The sequence below is a fragment of the Cnephaeus nilssonii genome, assembly GCF_951640355.1.
Source record: "Cnephaeus nilssonii genome assembly, chromosome: 6".
Taxonomy (NCBI): domain Eukaryota; kingdom Metazoa; phylum Chordata; class Mammalia; order Chiroptera; family Vespertilionidae; genus Cnephaeus; species Cnephaeus nilssonii.
In genome coordinates, this window is record NC_137077.1 from 106,057,269 (window position 1) to 106,070,771 (window position 13,503).

A 13,503-nucleotide genomic window follows, 5' to 3' on the forward strand; every position below is an offset into this window, starting at 1 on the left:
GTTCAGAGGGGGCGGCCCTTGTCAAGGGGCCGTGGGAAGGCTGGCCGCTGCCCCCGGACGCCCAGACCGGGTCAAGCCGCCCACCAGGCCCCGTGCCCGGACGTCCCGGGATGACCGGCCGCCCGGCGCCGGAACCACCTGCGGCGCCAAGAAACAAGCCAAGAGAAGAGTGAGTTTCTGGAAAGGAGGAGCAAGTAGGACCGAGGAAGCTGCTGTCCCTGAACAGAAGCATAGAAACTGGACTTAAAAAAGAAGAGAAAGACTGAACGGACGTATAACCAAAAGTCATCACATGGTTCCATTAAAATAACAGGAATCGCAATGATTTTCTGATTTCTGCTTTCTTTTGCATTTCCCATGTGAGAGGGAACCAGTGCTCTTTTCTGTCAAAGAAGGAGCGCCCGCTCTCCTGGGCCTGCCGCTTTGATTTGACCTGGAGGCTCCCCAGCTCACCGCCTCCTCTGAGTCAGCCAGTTGCAGATAGAGCGCTGAGCTCTGACCAGCCAGGTGGGCGTGAAGGGCGGGCAGACCGGTCAGGGAATAAACCCCGAGACTTCCCCTTTGGGGTGCTCTGCCCGCGATTTTCAGCCTGCAGCCTAGCCCCGCTGACCAAGTAAATCTGCCCTGCCCATCCGCTTTTGCATGTTTGTCTCATTCCTGTGAAACTGTTGACCAGTGTTTCTAACACAATTTTTCTTTTTAAATTACAGTTGACATGCAATATTATATTAGTTTCAGGTGTACAACCCTGTGATTACACATTTATGTAACTTATGAAGTGATCACCCCAATAAATCTGATACCCATCTGACACCATATATAGTTACTAGAGGCCTGGTACATGAAAATTCATGCACTGGAGCAGGGGATAAGGGGGTGGGGATAGGGGAGGGGGTCCCTCAGCCCGGCCTGTCCCCTCTCACAGTCAGGGAGCCCTCAGGGGCAGGAGGCCACACGGCAGTCAGGGGAAGGCAACGCCCCCATCACACCTCTGCTGTTGCCACTGCCGGCAGTGCAAGCCTCGGCTGGCCCTGGTTACCTGAGCCTCGGGCAGCCCTGGGCGGCTGGGAAGCTGCCATCTGAGGCTTGCCTGTGCCTCAGGCTGGCCCTGGGTGGCTGGGGGACTGAGGGAACTGGGGGACTCCAGAGGCAGGTGTGCAGAGTGGCCAGACCTGCCTGGGGCAGGCCCAGCTTTGCCATGTGCCTGCAGCCCCAGCGGGGCTGAGGGGACTGGGCACTACGATCTTTGTGAGGGTGTGAGGGTCAATATTTAATAATATTCCCTCTTTATTAAATAGAACTAGAGGCCCGGTGCATGAAATTCGTGCACAGAGGAGGGGGTGTCCCTCAGCCCAGCTTGCACCCTCTCCAATCTGGGACCCCTCGAGGGATATCCAACTGCCCGTTTAGGCCCGATCTCAGTGAGATTGGGCCTAAACGGGCAGTCAGGCATCCCTCTCACAATCCAGGACTGCTGGCTCCCAAATGCTCGCCTGCCTGCCTTCCTGATTGCCCCTAAATCCCTTCTGCCTGACAGCCTGATCACCCCCTAACCACTCCCATGCCAGCCTGATTGATGTCTAACTGCTCCCCTGCCAGCCTGTTTGCCCCCAACTTCCCTCCTCTGCCGGCCTGGTCACCCCTAACTGCCCTCCCCTGCAGGGTTGATTGCCTCCAACTGCCCTCCCTTGCAGGCCTGGTGCCTCTCAACTGCCATCCCCTGCAGGCCGGGTGCCTCCCAACTGCCATCCCCTGCTGGTCATCTTGTGGTGGCCATCTTGTGTCCACATGGGGGCAGGATCTTTGACCACATGGGGGCAGCCATCTTGTGTGTTGGAGTGATGGTCAATTTGCATATTACTCTTTTATTAGATAAGATAGAGGCCTGGTGCATGGGTGGGTGTGGGGTCCAGCTGGTTTGCCCTGAAGGGTGTCCCGGATCAGGGTGGGGTTCCCTTGGGGTGTGGAGCGGCCTGGGCGAGGGGCCTGTGGTGCTTTGCAGGCCAGCCACGCCCCTGGCGACCCAAGCAGAGGCCCTGGTATCTGGAATTTATTTACCTTCTACAATTGAAACTTTGTAGCCTGGAGCGGAGCCAAGCCTCCTGCTCCATCCGTGGCTGCCGCCATTTCTGTTTGGATTTGTTTACCTTCTATAATTGAAACTTTGTATCCTTGAGTGGAGGCCTGGGCCTGCCAGAGTGTTTGGAAAGCTTGGCTTCTTCTGTTGCCAGGGAAACCCAAGCCTCCCTTCTGGTAGCCATTTTGGCTGGGGTTAATTTGCATACTCACCCTGATTGGCTGGGGGCGTGGCTTATGTAGCGGAGTGATGGTTAATTTTCGTATTACTCTTTTATTAGAGAGGATTACAATATTTTTTTCCTTTCTTTTATTGTTTAAAGTATTACATATAGTAGTACATTTTTTCCTTTCTTTTATTGTTTAAAGTATTACATATAGTAGTACATCTCCTTTTTCCTCCCCCCATTGACCTTCCCCCAGCCTCCCCTACCCCCTGTCGCATGCCCTCATCTCACACCCCAGTGTCTTGTGTCCATTGGTTGTGCTTATATGCATGCATACAAGTCCTTCGATTGATCTCTTTCCCCCCCTCCCCAACACTCCCCAGCCTTCCCACTGTAATTTGACAGTCTGTTCGATGCTTTACTGCCTCTGTATCTATCATTTTGTTCATCAGGTTATAATGTTCTTTGTTTTCCATAAATGAGTGAGATCATGTAGTATTTTTCTTTCATTGCCTGGCTTATTTCACTTAACATAATGCTCTCCAGCTCCATCCATGCTGTTGCAAATGGTGAGAATTCCTTCTTTTTTATAGCAGCATAGTATTCCATTGTGTAGATGTACCATAGTTTTCTGATCCACTCATCTGCTGATGGGCATTTAGGCTGTTTCCAAATCTTAGCTATGGTGAATTGTGCTGCTATGAACATAGGGGTGCATATATCCCTTCCAATTGGTGTTTCTAGTTTCTTGGGATATATTCCTAGAAGTGGGTCAAATGGCAGTTCTATTTTTAGTTTTTTGAGGAAACTCCATACTGTTCTCCACAGTGGCTGCACCAGTCTGCATTCCCACCAGCAGTGCACAAGGGTTCCTTTTTCTCCACATCCTCGCCAGCACTTGTCATTTGTTAGGATGCTTCTTGCAAAGGCAAGATATAGGGTCAGAAAACAGATCAGTGGCTGCCATAGAATGGTAGGGGGTGAGACTAAGGAGGAACAGTGGGGAATTCTGGGGGTGATAGAATTCATCAATATCCTGATTGTTCTGGTGGTTACTTGTCAAAAGTATAAGAACTCTCGCAGAACTCCATATTAAAAGGTGAATTTCACTATGTGTAAAAATAATATCTTAATTTAAAAAATGAAATAAATACACAAATAAATAAACAAGAGAGAATAATATTCTTAGTAGTGAAAACCCCACACAAGCCTAGGGAAGTTTTGCCTGAGAGGGTGTTGTAACTGTCTGAGCAAAGTCAGAATCTGAGTTTCCCTTTTCCCCTAAGGTTTTTCTTTGTTGCATCTGCTGTCTGCACTGCTCCTCCTGAGAAACCCCATCCCCCTTCCTAAATTCCCTTTATTGCCGCAGAGATAGGCTGGCATTTTCATAAACATCTTTAAGGAGATTCATTTGTTTCTAAAGCCCACTGTTATGGGCTGAATTGTGTCCCCCCAAAATCCATGTTGAAGCTCTAAGCCCCAGCCCCTCAGAATGTGACTGTGTTTGGAGATGGGCCTTTAAAGAGGTGATTAAGATTAAATGAGGTCATAGGGTGGAGTCCTAATCCAATCTGACTGTGGTCCTTATGGGAAGAGGCGATTAGGACACAGACACCCACAGAGGAAGAAGGACCATGTGAGGTCACACGGAGAAGGCAGCCATCTACAAGCCAAGGAAAGAGGCCTCAGAGGACAACACCTGACAACACCTTCATCTTGGACTTCTGGCCCCCAGAACTGGGAGAAAATGGATTTCTGTTCTTTAAGCCATCAGGGGTGTGGTTCTTTGTTATGACAGCCCTAGTGAACTACTATACCCACCTTCCACTGAGTCTCTGGTAACTACTCAGAACAGGCTGGGTTCCTTCACTCTTTACTCCCTGCATTCCTTCCTAGGTAACCTTTCCTCTCCTGGTCCTGGGGAGGAGGTCTCACAACCTATCTTCTCCTGCTCCAACCTCAAGGGCAAATCTTACTCTTTTTTTAGCAAAATTAAAATCTTTTCCTTTTTCTCAGGCTTGGGTCCCTTCACATTCTCTGCATAGGCTGTTTCAGGCTAGGTGTCCGCTGACTTTGGGGGCGCAGTGCTGGGCCTCCCTGAACTCCTGGTATGACCTGGCTTTCCAGTTCTGGCCCTGGCCCAGGTCATACTCACACCCAGACCCAGGCTTTCAGAGAAACTGAACCCGGGCCTGGACCCCAAGCCTCAAACACCTGCACACCCCTGTGTGTGGCCCATAGCGGTCAGGAGGGCTTGGTGACAGCTCTGTTTGAAGTCCCTGTTTACACTCTTTTGTGTCCAAGGCTGTGCTTGGAGAGAACCGAGGTTACAAATGCCTAAGGTGTTCCTGTGTGAGGACAACTCAGGACTGAAAATTGGTTTAGGAAGAGGAACCAAGTAACACCTGCTCCGTTGTAGACGGAGAGAGACAGACATCTCAGGAATCATCAAAGGCTGGCTCCCCTTTCCCCAGCCCAACCGGAATTTAATTAATGCTGACAGGTCTCCAGCTGAGGAGTAGTAACTATGTGAGAAATACTCACCTGTCTGAATTCAAACAACGGACTCGGAGACAGAAGTATGGCGAAAAAGAGACTTTTAATACTTTCTTGAGGACAGGTGTCCGTCTGGCTGTACAGGCACAGTGGGGCAGCAATCACAGTCCATTTATTCAGTCCCTCCTCTGGTTCCTCATTGGCTGAGTACTATGGGGTCACCTGTTCCCTCATATGTCGCCCAGGTCTTATTGTCTCCTATTGGGCCATTTACAAAAATTGGGCTGAGGCCTTTCCTAGTTGCCTTCACTTCCCCCTGTCTAGTTGAGGCAGGCGCCTGGGGTGGGGTGGGAGGTTGGGGGGTAGGGTGTTTCCACCATGATGCTGGCCCTCGTGCACAGTTCTTTGCTCTTATACCTTCTTCCCTCCTCCCTACATTCCCTTCGCCCTGGGGAAATTCAGTCACCATTTCCATTAAAAGTTGACTATGCTGGAAATGGATCACAGAGGCCTGTTTCCTACAACTATGTAAGTTTTTTAAAAATATATATTTTTATTGATTTCAGAGAGGAAGGGAGAGGGAAAGAGAGATAGAAACAATGATGAGAGAGAACCATTGATTGGCTGCCTCCTGCACCCCCCCAACTGGGGATCGAGCCCACAACGCCCCCGCACCCCCCCCCCCCCCGCCCCGATGAAACTGTTGACCTCTTGGTTCCTGGGTCAACGCTCAACCGCTGAGCCACACCCGGCTGGGCTGTAAGTTTGTTTTAAAAGTCATTTATTTATGCTTTAGAGTAAAAAAAAAATTAATGTTTACTGTTGTTCTTAAAAAAAATCTCAAGTGCAGTGGACTGGATAAATAATGCTCCTTAGTTCTTAACAAGTTATCATCATGAGTTGTTATTTATTCTTATGTTGTTATTTATTCTCTTTTATTCCCTTTTCCAGTCCCTTCTCCCTCTCAGAGGCAACCACCATGTCATTTGTTCGTATAAAGTCTTGCAAAAAAGTAAGTACCCTGTTATTTTGTGCTTATTATGCAAATCTCACTTGGTGTTTTCTGCACTCAGCACTTTCCCTCCATGTGGCTGTGTGGGTTATTCTGACTACTGAAAAGTCCTCCACTGTGGGCATTTCCCACATTTTACCCATCTGCTCCCCCAAATATGAGCCTCCAGATTGCCTCCAACTTGCCCCCTTGACAAATAACACAACTGAACATCCTTAAACATGGTCCCTTGGAGCCTTAATGAGCATTTCTTAGAACAGAATTGCTGGTCTTGAGGCAGGCATGGGGGTAGACTGACAAGCACTCCCAGCTGTCCTTCCAGTGGTGGCCTTTTCCTGCAACCCCACCGCAGGGCCTCTGCTTCTCTTTTCCTCCATCCTCACCCTTTGGCATGATCTAGGTTCCTAATTTTTGTAGTCTAATGAAAACAATCTCTCAATGTTATTTTGTTTTTGTGTTTCCATGGTAAGCAGTGAGTTTGAGATCCTTGTTCGGAATCAGATGGAAGTGTCCATTTGTATCTTCCAGTGAGCAAATACTGAAACAGGAGAGCAATAAGTTTTTTGGGAGGAGATAATGTCTGTGAAAGATAAGAGCGGAAAAAGCAAGATCAAACAGGGAAAGCCTGCAGGTCCCCATGCAAGTCGGAGCCTATAAAAGGAAAAAGGGAGGAAGTGGAGTGGATCCGACCATAAAGCAGATCTGATCAGGCCACCGCCATGCTAACGGGCACTCCAGAGAAAGAATGTCTGCTGGAGGAGGGGTGGGCATCTCAGTGCCCCCACCATGCCCCTTCACTGCGGGGCATTTGGGCATTTAGAGGGAAGAGAGCATGTGGAGTGGAGGAGCCTAGGGCAGATGGAATGGTCTCTAGCATAGCAGTTAAGAGCTCAGCCTTTGTGCCCGGACAGTATGGCTCAGTGGTTAAGCATCGACCTATGAACCAGGAGTTCATGGCTCTATTCCTGGTCAGGGCACATGCCTGGGTTGTGGGCTCAATCCCTAGTGGGGGGCATGCAGGAGGCAGCTGATAAAAGATTCTCTCTCATCATTAATGTTTCTATCTCTCTCTCCCTCTTCCTTCCTCTCTGAAATCAATTATTTAAGAAAAGGAAAGAACTCTGCCTTTGCCATTTGTTTTCTTAGCTCTGTTCCTTATCCTGGGCATGATAACTGATTGATCTGAGGCTCGGTTTTCTCTTCAGTAAAATGTGGGTAATAATGTCTCCAAATACAGTGACTGGCACAGAGTATGTTCTTTAATTATTGCCTACGTAGTGAATAGGAAGGAACAGTATGTGTTAGGCATGAAGTCAGAATTCCCAAGACAAGTTCTCAGGAGCACATGGAACCTGTGTGGCATTCCTGGGTTTGCAACCAAAGAAGGGGCTGGTGGCTGCCCCAGGAAAGCTGGAGATTAGCTCACCCTGTCCTGAGGCTCCAAAGCAAGTTTCTTGAGTTCCTATTTCCTTTCCTCTATTGATGCATAGTGGTCCGTCCTTTGGAAGAACGGCTGTTTGAAACTGCTGCTTGAACTACTCTGTTATTCTTAGTCTCTTATCCTGTAGGTCAACTCTGTTATTTTTAGACTGTAAAATAGCTTTGTTTTTAGGTTGAATAATAGAAAAGATAAACTTAATTATCTGACCTTGCAAGCTAGCCATCTAACTGATACGCTGACATTGATGCCAGGTGACTGTATAGATATGATACTCAAGGTTACAGGTGTTTGTTAGATATGATATGTACTCAAGGTTGCAAATTGTCTGTAAAAACAACTTACACAAGGACCTGAAAGATATAAAAAGAGAATGCTTCCTCATTTGGGTGTTCAGAATTTGACAGAGGTAATCTGCTCTGAACCTGCACGCAGTAAAGATAACTTCTAACTGATTGGCTCATTAAGGTGTCTTGTCCAGCTCGCTGATTTGCGATACAACAGTATAAAAGGAAATAATAATGCTTCAAAGTCGTATATGAATAAATGAAATATATAAAGGTCTTTGGCACAGTGTCTGGCACATGGTAAGTGGGGGCTGTTGTTATCATTACTCAGTAGTCCCTTCAGAGGCTCTCAAGTCCTGTGTGAGGTGAGGGTGATTGTCTGAGAGTCAGAGATCAGGGTGCAGAAAGGTGGTTCAGGAAGTAGGAGCTCAATAGCTGGGGTTTCTCAAGGGGCATGAAAGAGAGAAAGGAGAAGAGAGAGAGGCTGCCTACTTGCTCCCCCATTTCCTTCCTCTGGTTGTCATCTCCTGAGTGACTCTCCTCATTTGCCTCTTGGTTGCTTCCACCCCACACACCTGAACTGGATAAAGAACTTTTTCTGCAGGCATCTCTCATTTCCAGCAGGGTCAGTGTCCAGCATTGCTCTGAGCTCTCCGTAGACCTTAGATGCGCCTGGGAAACCGAAGGGGTGAAGGAGGAAGGGCAGCAGGGCCAGTTTCCCTGGGTTTTGTCAGCTGAGCTCTGGGCGGGCAGGGCCCTGGCTGCCTTGTTCACAACTGGTCTCTGGTGCCTGGCACATTGTTAAGTTTGTGTTGAATAAGTCAGTCATTTCTTGGCCTGGCTTTGGTGGGCATCTTGTCCCCTCAACAGCAGGAGGGATGGCCTCTGACTTCCCCCAGAGACAAATGAGATGAGGTGGAGGCTCTGGATAGCAAATGGGCTTACACTCTACCTTCTGGTGCCCACGTCCCACAAGCACCCTGCTCCAGGCTCTTTAGATGTGCCAGCCTTAGGGTCAGAATTTCCAGAAACCCACAAATGCCACTTCTTCTCTCTTCCCAATGCTCACAAAAGCTGACAGCTGTAATGCCCCCAGCTGACTCCTAATTTGTGGAGTCAAGGTTCTTCCATTCTGGCCACCTCATCCCCCTTACCTCAGGGGTAAAAACTGACAATAAATTCCTGCTCAGGACCTGGGGTGGTGAAAAGGAGGTGAAAGGTAACATCTTGTGGGGGAGAAATGCGTAGCCCAGGCACGGCACAGACTACGATGCACATAGTCAGTTCTCCATAACTGCTCACTTGGTGACAGGAGTAGGAGCTGGAGGGCTGCAGGCTTACCAAGGCTCTCTAAACAACAGTCTGACAGAGGGCAGAAGAGCATGGTCTTCAGGACCTGCCACACCCACGTGAGTAAGCACTTAGAGCTCTTTCTCTGTGCCCCACATGGACTCTGCCCTAGGATCCCAGAGAAGGGTCAGGCCAGTGGCTTCCCATCTCTGGGGAATACTGAGCTGACACATGTGAACCAAAGAAGCCACCTGCTAACCTGACAAGCTCAGGGGAGGCCTGCGTGGCAGTCTTGAAAACTCAGAGACCTAAAATAACCACAAAGGATGGTCTGAAAATTAAATATTTAACTACAAACAGGTTATGGTGGGCAGTCATTCCTAAGCTGATATTTTCCCTGACAAAGATCAACTGAGATCTTCTTTCCTGAGCCTATTTGCCTTTTTGCCTCTAAGATAACATCTGTGAGATGTCTGGGTAACTTGTAACTTCCTCTTTTGCTGGAGGCCCTGGGGCACAACCAAATGTGGTGGGCGCCAGGACAGATGCCTCAAATTCCTTCATTATCATGTTAATTGTTCCTGTACCCACCTAAGTATGTGTCCATCATTTTATTTTTTATCCAATCCCAGGGGTTTCCCACCGTTTGACTTTATCCCACCTCCTTAATCCGTCACCAATGAATTTCATGTAGCCCACCTATGTCCCTCCTTTGATGGCAATGTATAAATACAGATGTAACCCACCATTCTTTGGAGCATTATCTCAATTCATTGAGGTTCTGCTTCCCGGCATATGTCGACAGTTTGGCTCAAATAAACTCACTAAAATTCTTTACAGGTTTCAATGGTTTTTTTCCGTTAACATTACTTGGCGTAGTCGTGGCAGGATTCCAAAGAAAACTCACCCGGGATCATCCCTTGGACTTGGACTTGGAGCTAGGATCCAGCAAAGGGCCCGTTGAGCCCACCGGTTCTCCGCCCATTGGGTGAACGTGGGTGAGTTGTCTCTTGGATCCAGGACCTTCCCTTGCTTTGGTAGAGGGTCTGACTTTATTTGAGCTGTGTTTTAAAATCCTCGAGGTGGAACCAGGGTTGACAGAACCCCAGGTTAAGGGTTGGCAGAACCCAGGCTAAGGCGTGACTGGAGGAAAAAATGGGTGGCTGGTTTTCATTTTGGCTTTTTAATTGGAATTGCTGAGAGTCTGAGCAAAAATAACCTTCGCCGTATAAGTGAGCGGAACTCATTCAGCTCCGAAGATAAAGGGGCAAGACTTTTTTATTTTTAAAGAATAGTCCGATTCTGAGGTGTTCTTAGGTGATTAAGAATTTTGTGGAAGTGTCAGAAATGCAGGAGCCCCATCTGGAAGTCCCGATGCAACTGTAATTAACTAAAGGGCTTTTCTAGGGGGCCACCATAAAGGCTTGGTCTGCCCGGGCCCCAAAACTTTTTTGTGGTTTTAGACAGCCGGGAGAGAAACTGAGGCCACATTTGACCTACTACATAACATATCTAAAGTTTGCTCAGACTACAGATATCCAAAAAATAAAAAAATTTAACATGGGAAATTGTGCCTCCAAGGCTAGAAGCTCCCAAGACCCCAGCCCTCATTTAATACTCCTGATAAGAAGCCTTTACTTGCAAGTACTTTACAGAAATGAGAAAATTTAACTAGAAAATATTAACTGAGGAATGGCCAGAAAAAAAAAAAAGCAGTTTGTTTGGGGTACCTGCATAATATTTTGCATGCAGGAATTAAAAAAATGCCAGCTCTGAAATTAAAGTGAATGAGTATATGGGAAGCGTATCTTGATTTGGAAACTAGAAGCTTCTAAGAAAAAATTTTCTTCCAATAAGATGGAAATTAATAAAAAAGATTTTCAGAGACTGTCTCAGAACTATTCTGAAGTTAACAAATGTCTACAGCCATTTTTGAATAGTCCTTTGGGAATGTACTGAAATTCTAGAGAGAGGCAGTTCCCGAACCGGGGACAAGACACTGCTTTGGTAATTTTTAATGCTAGACATTCTCTGGTGTAAACTCTTAGTGTGTTTTCTGCGCGCCTGTATAAGAGGGTTGATGTTTTTGTGTCTCTTTGTTGTTGTTTAATTTGTTGGAAGAAGAGGCAAGTCCCGCTTCAGGGAAGCCTAGTTGTGTGTGGTGGGGTTGAAGGCGTGAGAGAGATTGCAAGAACGTCCCAGCAGCTGCCAAGAATTCTTCATCTTGGGGGCTCTTCTTGCTCTCCCTCTCAGGGTTCAGCCTCCAGAAACAGCTAGTGAGATTTCTGTCTGTTTGTCTGAAATATAATTGTGGCTGTCTATCTTTTAGGGATTTGGTTTGCTCTTTCCTTATTTGTTGTGAGAATAAACAAATCATCTTTTCTGTCAAAGAATAGTTTAGACAGCCTCCATTTTGGACTGTGACTTGGCAGCCGCCATGTTGGCTGCATGGTTTGCTTCTCCCCTTGAAAGAGCAAGGGCCAACCCCTCCCTTTGAATTAGCCAATCGGGAAAGACCGTGTGCCTGAGCTCCAATCAAGAGCAAGGACAGGTCACGTGCGTTGTTAAGGCACTCTGCTTCAGAAAGAAACTTGCAGAGATTCTCAGAGCCAAGTTCAAACAGGAAACGTTAGGAGGGTAGCATGTGTCCAGTCAGGGACACTGGCAAGCCAAGAGTCATGATTCCCTGTGGGGGCGTCTGCCAGTGATACTCTGGGTATTTGCGTTTCACATATTGGGAGTTTATGTATTATTTTCAATGCTCAATACACTGCTTGCAATAAGCCATGTGCTTCATTTTAAAATCTTACATATTATTCTTTATATGTTGAAATTATAATTGAATCTAAAGGTGTACAAATGTTATATTATTCTCTATGTCATTTTACAGGGATTATTACTTACCAAGAAGTTGTTGTCTTGGAATGTTATATTTTATAGAAAAGCAAAGTTTTTATCAAATCTATAACCATGCCACTTTTAAATTTTTGTCATTTGTGGACTGCCTTATTCTGATGCATTTGTATGTATGTATGTCTAGAAAAATCCATGAAAAGGACTCGGATTTACTCTAACTTGCAGGCTTCTAAGCAGGTCATATTTTGAACTGAATGAAGATTTATAGAACTTCAAGGAATAAATAAACAAAAACAACTATGGGACTAAATGAATTGAGGATAATTATTCTTATGATTCTATTTAAAATATTGTTGACTCTTAAATCTTTTGTTTCCCGAATATAGGGAAAACTAAAGAGCAGACATTCTGCATTGTAGGAAATAACAAATTGGTAATAGATTTATTTCACAGTGCGCTCCCGGGAGATGAAGGTTTCAAAGATCATGGCTTACAACCAGGAGATTTGGTGTCTTAGAAAAGACACCAAATAAAAGACCTCCAACCTCATTGGAGGGGACCTTACCAGGTATTACTAACTAACCCATGTGCAGCTAAACTTAAAGGAGTTAGCTCATGGATTCACATTTCTCATTTAAAAAAGGCATCTGACTGTGAATAGACATCTACTCCCATCTCTGACACCATCTCCGTCTGCAGCGGAGATCACAGACTTTTCAAGGACGAGAAGTCGCTGACCACGGAGGCAGACAGCTATCCCAAGACGACGTCAAAAAGGCCTGTATACTCACAAACGATATTGCTTGTTTTATATCATCTGACTGATATTGATTGAATGTACATAAAATGATTTTCATATTATTATCATCCTTATGGTTCCCTAGTGGAAACAATGTCTACCCCCCCCAGACCTCTTTCTTTATTAGATATGACAAATTTAACCTAGATACCTCCTAACCTTTCCTACCTACTACACAATGATGTTCTGGTTATCAGGTATGATAGTGAAATTAATGCCTTGTTAGCCACACATTGGTCTTCTCCTATCAATATAAGCTTTGGTTGTTGTTGTTGTTGTTTTCTGGCTCTATCTATTATAAAGGACCCACCTTAGGCAAATACTTCCAAGAATATCTCCCTGATAATTCCACTGGTAGAATTGTATATGGATGTAATCTGGATGAATATTGTATGGCTATAGAGATGGGTGATGAATAGCTAAGAAAAACACCTGGATATGATGGCCAAAGGCTTGCAGCAGCCTGTCCTATCTGTCATAGCATATCATGTCCTCGGACTCACCAGCCATGCTCTTATGGCTGGATGTCTGTGAAACAAGAAAGAAATCAATGGGTCCCCATTTCAGAAATTATTGACATGATTTGGTGGGTAGATATGTTTATAATTACCCCACTGTCCTTGTGTCCTGGACGTTTGAGGAGCCCTATGAATACTCAAACTCTAGCTCATTTGGGAGTCCCCTTCACCCATTTAACTATGGCATGGGAAACTCAACATTTTTGGCTCCACTCAGTATACCCTAACTGCTCCCAAGCCATAGCTACCCAATGGCAACAACATTTCTGGTGGGTCCAACAACATTGGTCTCCCTAAAAGAAGCAAAAGAGGAATACTTGGAGGAGTAGGGGCTGGCCTTGGTATCCGGGACAAGCTGAACTTGTATGTAGCTAATGAAGAATGTCATTCATTAGAAAAAGATTTTTCTCTCAAATAGGTCATCTAGAGGGAATGCTGTTTCTGGAAGAAGGAAAAACAGTGGGAAGCAGCATGGAAAGACAATAAAGCCTTAGTTTCATGGATAGAACAGGCTCGACAGACTAAAAACTCATGCCCAACCCAACAATGGGAACGTGCCTGTGC